The 8,845-nt window shown below is 39.1% G+C and overlaps 1 protein-coding gene across 2 annotated transcripts in view; it reads left to right on the top strand.

Annotated features, from left to right (window-relative positions):
• Window positions 1-8,845, top strand: part of LOC109932597 (LIM and senescent cell antigen-like-containing domain protein 1) — a 120,388-nt gene that overhangs the window by 37,635 nt on the left and 73,908 nt on the right. The window lies entirely within an intron of this gene.

The raw sequence follows: 8,845 nt of genomic DNA, 5'->3' as shown, positions 1-8,845 counted from the left end.
TCCTGCTCCTCTGATGCTGCTTGGCCTGCTGTGTTCATCCAGCTCTACACCTTGTTATCTGGGATTCTCCAGCATCTGCAATTCCTACTATCTCCATAAATACTTTCAGTGATTTAACCTTCACAACACTTTGGGGTAGAGAATTCTAGACACTCACGACCCTCGGGATGAAGAAATTCCTTCAATTCCTTCAGGTTTAAATGAGTGCTCCCTTATTCTGTAACTACGCTGCCAAGTTTGAGATTCACCCACTAGTGGAAATATCATCTCAACATCTACCCTATCAAGGAACAAGGAGTCACCAAGTTGGACCTTGCTAGTGGAAGTCAGGTCTGGAATCATTATGCTAAATGAAACAGTTTTTGGAGAACACTTTTTCTCTGCCATGACAGAGAGAAGCGAGCCTTTTGGAAAGCTGAAATTGACTTAGAACTTGATATTTTTAATGCTGGGTATGTTGGTTGCTGCTGGACCACTTGTCTTGCAATAGCATGTGGAATATCTTACAAAGGCACAATTGTTGATACTGCTGCACTTCTTTGGAGTGCCTGCTGTAGGTGATCCCAGTGTCTGAAGTACATAGAGTCATTGAGACCACTGCTGCCCAGTAAAGAATGATCTTAGTTTCCAGTTTGAAATCCTGGTCATCATATACCCTTTTTCCCCATCAGCCACTGATGCATTTTATCATCTATGTCTGTTTTATTCAAGAGAAAGCTGTTAAGATATAGAAATGGTTGATGTTTCTCAGGATCTCACTATTGATCTTAATCAACAAGGAAGGCTTTGTGTTGTGGGAGCTGGTTGGAAGAGGAGCTTAACTTTTCACATGTTTAGTTAGTTTTCTCATGCTATATCCATGGGTCAGGACATGTTATTCCTGTGCCTGATTCTAGACTCCTGAAGCAACTGTTCTACTGTCAACTCAGTTATGGCAGTAGACAGCAGAGACACTTTAAGGATGATCTCAAAGCATTCCTAAAGAGATTGAAATCTGTGTCAACTTACAGGAGTCTTTGGTTTGTGACCAGCCAGAATGAAGAAAGTTTATTTGGGAAGACAATCAACACATCAAGAGACGTGCACAGGCAACAAGTTATTCACAAGCGCACACAAGCCCTCCAGTTGGTTTGTTAGTTACCTGATTGATAATGATGAAATTATATTGATTTTAATTGGCCTGTTACTATAAAAGTCTTCTAGATGATAAGCAGATGTTAGGAAGACCAGAGGAGAGTTAATCTCCTTTTGAATTTCCAACCTCTGATCTGCACCTGAAACCAAAGTATTTATACGGCTTGTCCACTTTGGTTTATAGTCAACGTTAACAATGATCTTGATTGCGGGGAGGATTCAGTGGTAATGCCAGTGAATGTAAAAGGGTGATGGTTTGACATGGTCATTGCTTGGAAATTGTTTTTACCACTGTCCCATTAAACTGTTCAAATCTGAATATTGTTTTGCTACATATGAACACAGACTGATTCAGTATCTGAGGAGTTGCACGTACAACTTAACATTGTGCAATGATCATGTAACATCCCCATCTCTGACCATATGATGAAGCAGCTTTGTTTGGTCCTAGAACACTTCCCAGAGGAATTCCTAAAATCGTTTCCTGAGTTTGATGTTCAACAACTGCAATCGCCTTCCCTTTGTGCTAGGCATGATTCTAACCAGTGCAGTTTTTACTTCCCTATTGACTCAGTTTTGCTCAGGGTCTTTGATACTGCACTTCATCAAATGCTGCTTTGATGTCGAGGAATCTTTCTTTCTTTGCCATTAACTCTTTTTTATTTTGGCTATGTTTTCAACCAAGGCTTGGTACAAACTCAGGAGAAGAGTGGCCCTGTTGTAACCCAAACAGAGCATCAGTGAGCCACTCGTTGCTGAGAAAGTGAGGCTTGGTAGCAGTGTCAAAAACATCTTCTGTTGCTTTGCTGATGATTAAGAGCAAGTTGGTAGCTGGGGAGTGGAGTTGGTGGGGGAACTAAAAACATGACTTTTTGACTTTCCAATGCTTAATTGGTGGAAATGTCAGCTTATCCAAAATTGGATATCAAATAAGCTGTATGATACTTTTGCAACAGTGGAGAAGCTTTAGGAGAACTTTTGCAAGGGTGTAGCCAGGGCAGAGGCAGGCATCCTGGACTTTCACCTCTATGAATTCCTCATGCTTATTGATGTACTATTACATGCGCCTCAACTTTTTGAATGTATCAAGTGAAATTTAATTGTGGGGAGAGATAAATAGTGTGTTATAAAGTAATGATTAAAACTGCGTTGTATATGTTTTCTAACAGATCTTTTGTATATCTGGCTTTCATATAAAAGGGCTTTTTTTCCCTGTTTATCTGTGTGCAATTTTTCAGTGAAAGATCTGTAAAGACCTGAAATATAAGATGGATATGTTTCTCAGTCAATATTGACATATGGTTTTGCGTGGCTTTTTCCTCTGAGAATTGCCCTCACTAGTGACTGAGGATGAGAGTGAAAAATTATGGCAATGTTTATTATTATTCCAATTGATTGAACCATCCTAGTTTCTGTGCCTTCAAGATTCCTAAACATTTTGATTCTGGTCACTGGGCTGGCCAGTAGACTGGTAATCAGAAATAATAACAAAGTGCTGGAGAAACTCAGCAAGTCTGGCAACATCTATGTCTCCTCTTCAGAAGAATCATATTGGACTTGAAACGTTAACTCCTGTTTCTGTCTGCATAGATACTGCCAGAGTTGCTGAGTTTCTCCAGCATTCCCTGTTTTAATTTCCAATGTTCAGCATCTGCAGTATTTCACTTTTAGATCGGTATAATCAGCCTCTTTTATTCACCAAGTAACATATCATTTTCGTAATTATTTGACAAATCATTTTAATTTGTTTCCTACTACAGAATGCAACAATTCATTTGCTTGTTGCCTTGTTCGAAAGAAAAGCCCCATTTCTTTAGTGCCTTATCACATCCTTTATCCACCAGACAATACTGCATGTCAGAATAATTATGTTGTGAAGTGCACGCAGTGTAGTTTCATTACCTGTGATCTTATAAGAAGTTTTTGGTCTAATTTATACTGGGCTGGATCTTGGTGTTACACATGTCACAACTTGTGCCATTTGGCATTGCATTCAGCCCCAATTCTGTGCTGGAATTGTGAATTGATAATAGTGTGGAGAGGGTAACAGGACATCTGGGACTTCTGAATGATGGGACAATTGTCACATCTTCTTAACCACTAAAACTTAAGGAAACTATTTGGACACCATATGAATTGTTGCCTTTCTGGAATGGAAAAGTTTATTAATATTGCCTTCACAATTATCATCTTAAAAAGGAATTTGCACTTTCAATAATAAGATTAAGTTGTCATGGTGAATTTAATGGTTATTTCATATGGCAATCCAACAAGTTCTTAAAAGATAGATGGAAGTCTAAGGATGAGCTATTGTATGCATGTAGTGATTTATGGGGTGGTGTAAGGTGACCAGCAGTTTCTGTAGATTCACAACATATCCCTTTTAACAGCCTGTACCTGCCGGCAGAGTTGTGCCTTACTAACAAGGTGCATTGTTAAGTTGCTGTTATTTTTCAAACCAAGTCTGGTGCATTGAAGCTAACACTAAGCACATTTCATAGTTGTACTATTACTGGGTACAGACATACTGTAGTTTATGCAGCAGAGGGCACTCTGTCACAGTATTTTACGTTTGGCTTTCGGAAAAGATTTCCACTGACCAAGGAGCACAGCTGCTGTTTCAGCCTGTCTAAGTTGTGTTTAAATAATAGCTGCAATTGTGTACACAGTTCTGTTATCTCTTCTCAGAAATGGATGACTTCTACCTTGAAGATCATTGGGGAGGAATTAATGTTTGTGAGATGGTTGAATGTTGGAAAGAATTGGGGTCAAAGCAAAATGAGGATTTAACTGTAGAGACCCCAGTGTGTGAGCAGGCAGAGATTCTGCAGACAGTAAACAAGTTGCTAGGACAGCAGCAATGGCTCAGGGTTTGCACTCTTTGCTTTTGAACTAGGAGATGGTGGTTTCAAATCCCTCACCTAGACATGTGCATACGTAATCTCGGATGATAGAGTAAAACAAAAACAAGCACGTTATGTTAAAGATTGTAGGAACTGCTGATGCTGGAGAATCTGAGATAACAAGGTATAGAGCTGGATGAACACCGCAGGCCAAGCAGCATCAGAGGAGCAGGAAAGCTGACGTTTCGGGTCTGGACCCTTCTTCAGAAATCTTCATCCAGCTCTACACCTTGTTATCTCGCGTTATGTTAAATCTGTTTTATGGGGCACTATTTGGTTAGTCTGAGCTGGAAAAGGAATGTATAGGGCAGTGGGGATAAATGTGTAGCAGGGATAATTGGATTCCTCTTTCAAAAGAACTGATGCAGGCTGAATGTGATGTGTGATACTATCCATCACACACTAGTGCAGAACTGAACACATCCTGCACTGCAGGGGCGTATGTTGGGGTGTGGGGGGAGAGTGTGAGGTTTTTAAATGAAATTTACACCAAATCCCAAGGGAGTTTTTCCCAGTGCCATAGAAAATATTAACCCTTAAGCCAACTTCATAAAATAAACATGTTCTGAGTTTTTATCTCATTGCTTTTCGTAGACTCTTGCTTTTTAACAATTGGTTGCCACATTGCTACATTCCAGTTGTAACTACATTTCAAAATTTTTTAATTGGTCATGAAAGGTGTTCTATAAAAAACATTTTCTTAAGATATAAAGCAGCCATTATTTCAAAATAATATTTGAAGTTTCTTGCTTTTCAGGTTGCTCAAATTTAATTCCACGGCCCAGAGATAGAGTAAAACGAGATCGAATGGCAGCATGAATAATTTTGTCCGCATGACAAGATTTTAAAATGATGAAGGAACAGCTGCAGTGGAGGGAGTCATAGATTTTAGAGGCCAAAAGCCTAGATCATAGCAAGATCATTTAACTATACTTAATATTTTGTTTCATGATCTAGCTATGCTTAAATTGTAATAACATAACTTTGACAATCACAAAAGTCTCGCATGCAGGGTCAGCAGGAAATAGGGAGGCAAATAGAATGTCAATTTTATTTCACGGGGAATAGAGTATAAAAATCGGGAAGTCTTCTTGAAACTATACAAGGCGCTAGTCAGGTTTGACACCTTCCCAAATGCTGATGCTCCTCCACTTTGGATGGTTTTGGGCCAGTGATTCCCAGGTGTCGGTGGAAATGCCACACTTCGCCAGTGAGGCCTTAAGGGTATCCCTGAAGCGTTTGCTGGAATACTGTGAACAGATTTAGGCCCTATATCCAAGGAAAGATATACTGGCAATGGAGGCCGTCGGAGAAGGGTCAGTAGGCTGATACTATTCCTTCACTCACATTTCAGGAATAATTTGCTCTCTTTGTCGATCACATTACTTCTAGTGTTTATAAGGTAGAAGACTATGCAAAGCTTTTGTTTTGAAAATTGTCAGGTTACTGGATGAGGTGACAATGTATAAAGATGTTATTACTAAAGTAGGAAGTATGTAAAATAGATACATCTCCTAGTTCACATCAAATGCATCCTTGGTTACAATAAAATGAGTTTAAAAATTGAAGTGTCAGCTACAATTTTCCAATTCTCCTCAGATACAGGAATGGCAGCAAAGGACTGGAGGATTAAAAATATTACACCCATGATAAAAAAAATTAGATCTTTATTCAGAAAGAGGGGAAAGAATAAATGTGGCAGTGATAAATTAATCAGCTTAATGTCAGTGGTAAGAAAGCTTTAGAAACAAAAATCAAAACCATCTTGGACAATAATAGACTAATAAAGGAAAGTATCACCACTTCAAGTCCAGAGGACTCAAAATTTTTCTCTCCACAGATACTGCCAGAACTGCTGAGTTTCTCCAGTCGTTGCGGTTTATTTTTGTTTCAGATTTCCAATGTCTGCAGTTCTTTGTTTTTATTTTAAGGAGAATCAGTGTTCATTTGCTGAGGGAAAATTTCTATTTCGCTAACTTGATTGAGTTTTTTTTTGATGAGGTAACAAAAGGTGGAAAATGGATGTGCAGTCGATGTGTATTTGGCTTGTTTGCAGAATTGAAGTGCATAGGATAAATGTATGAGTAACAAACAGCAATGACATAAAGTTGACTGAGGGATAGAGGACAGAGAATTGTGTTAAATGGCTGTGTTTTGGGCTGGAGGCAGTAGGTTCAGTACTAGGACCAATGCTATGCTACTTTTGATGTTCATCAATAGCTTGGAGGCTGGGCTACAGAGTGCAATTTTAAAATTTACACGTGCCATTTACGTGGTATGAATAAGGAGAGGCAATATGTGCTAAATGAGTATTTAAGACAGGGGTTCTTGATTAGCAAGGGGATCAAGAATTATTGGGAGAAGGCAGGAGAATGGGGTTGAGAATGGTGTTAAGAAACATATTAGCCGTGGTCGAATGGCAAAGCAGACTCTAGGGGCTGAATGGCCTAATTCTCCTATATCTTCAGGTCTTCTGATACAATTTTAAAGGGGCGCAAAGAGCAATTTGCTGATGGTTGTCATAAATGCTTGAAGATGGCAAGACAGGTTAAACAAGCAGTTATTAAAACATGTCAGATCTTTTGCTTTTTTACAAATAGGACAGAGCTTATTACAGCTGGGAAGTTGAAATAAGGTCTTCTCCCTGGGGTAGGGGAGTCCAAAACTAGAGGGCATAGGTTTAACATGAGAGGGGAAAGATTTAAAAGGAACCTAAGGGGCCTTTTTCACACAGAGGGTGGTGCATATATGGAATGAGCTGCCAGAGGAAGTGGTGGAGGCTGATACAATTACAACATTTAAAAGCCATCTGGATGGGTATATGAATAGGAAGGGTTTAGAAGGACATGGGTCAAATGCTGGCACATGGGACTAGATTTATATAGGATATCTGGATGAGTTGAACTGAAGGGTCTGTTTCCTTTTTGTATCTCTCTGACTCTGTGAAACCAAAAAAAGACTACTCCAGCCTTAGCTGGAGTATTCTGTTCAATTCTGGGCACTATACTTCAGGAAGGGCATTGAAGACTTTGGAGAGGGTACAGAAGAGATTTAACAAAATGGTCCCACAGTTAAGGCATTAAAGTTAGACAATTCTATGGATAGACTGGTGAAGCTGGTTTTGACCACTCGAGCAAAGAAGGTTAGAGGACAATTTATGGGAGTGTCAATCTAGAATAAGTAGAAACTTTCTGATGTCTGAAGGATCAATAACAAGAGGGCATGGATTTTTTTTAAAAAATTCATTCATGGGATGAGGGCGTTGCAGGATGGGCCAGCATTTATTACCCATCCATAATGGCAATAAGAGTCAATCATATTGCTGTAGATCTGAAGTCTCATGTAGGCCAGACCAGGTAAAGATGGTGATTTCCTTCCATGGAAGACATTAGTGAACCAGATGGGTTTTTCCAATAATTAACAATGGATTCATAGTTATCTTAAGACTCTTAATTCCAAACTTTTATTGAATTCAAATCCACCATCGGCTGTGGTGGGATTCAAACCCAGATCCCAGGACATTACCTAGGTCTCTGGATTAATAGTCTTGACATAATACCACTAGGTCATCACCTACAACGATTGATCAGAATCGCAAAAGAGGAAAATTATTTTTATACAATGAATGGATAGGATTTGAAGTGCTCTGTTTTATAGGGGTATTGAATTCTTATTTAACAGTACCGTTCAAAAGGGGACTGGATAAATATTTAAAGAAGAAATCAATTGTAAGTATATGGGGAAATTTAGAGACTGGGACCTCAAACTAAATGGATTATTCAATAAAACTGGTGTAGACTCTGGGCCTAATGGCCTCCTTTTCTGCTGCACTGTGGTGATTCATCTTGCAAAAGTGGATAGTACTTATAGAAATTTGACTAAACTTAAATCAGTATTTAAAAGGGAGGCAAACATAAATGTTTTGCTAGCCATTGTAGTGATAAGGAATATAGAAAATTTAATAGAGATGAAAAGGGAGATTGCAGAAGGGAATATGGTTTTTTTTAAAAACAAAGTAGATACTAAATACATAATTATAGTAAAAAGTTAGCAATTGTGGGGATACTCATAATGGTATTCCATTATGAAGGATGAAGATATGGATATTAAATATTTAAATATATTGTCAAAAGTAAAATTGAAGTAGAATTCTCTGCTGGAGAATTTTTAAAGCTTGCAAAGAATTGAATCTGAAAGTATTAACAGAATTCAATATGTCACCAAAGCCTGAATACATCCAAGGTTATTTTTTAAAAAGTTAGCTAGCAAATGGGCCTAGTGGTTAGCACTGCTGCCTCACAGTGCCAGGGACACGGGTTCTATTCCAGCCTCGGACGACTGTCTGTGTGGAGTTTGCACGTTCTCCCCGTGTCTGCGTGGGTTTCCTCCAGGTGCTCTGGTTTCCTCCACAGTCCAAAGATGTGCAGGCTAGGTGGATTGGCCATGCTAAATTGCCTGTAGTGTTCAGGGATGTGTAGATTAGGGTTATAGGGGGATGGGTCTGGGTGGGATGCTCCAAGGGTCGGTGTGGACTTGTTGGGCCGAAGGGTCTATTTCCACACTGTAGGGATTCTATGATCCTAAAGGCTCTGCCTGCAATTTTCTAATCCTGAAATACACAAATTGTGTATGCTCCTGTAGAATTGCTGTTAGATTTTTCTCTTTGTCAGGAAAAAAGGAATGGATAAATGTAATTAGAGATTGAAGAGATGTTAGAAGGATGTTCTTTACACAGAGGCCAGATTTTCAAAAGGGAAAATTGAATCAAGACTTGAAGCAGAAAACAGGGCTACTGGGAGAGAACAGGG

The sequence above is a fragment of the Rhincodon typus genome, chromosome 6, assembly GCF_021869965.1.
Source record: "Rhincodon typus isolate 14 chromosome 6, sRhiTyp1.1, whole genome shotgun sequence".
Taxonomy (NCBI): Eukaryota; Metazoa; Chordata; class Chondrichthyes; order Orectolobiformes; family Rhincodontidae; genus Rhincodon; species Rhincodon typus.
The sequence above is the reverse complement of the archived record's forward strand: the minus strand, read 5'-3'. Positions and strand labels throughout refer to the sequence as shown.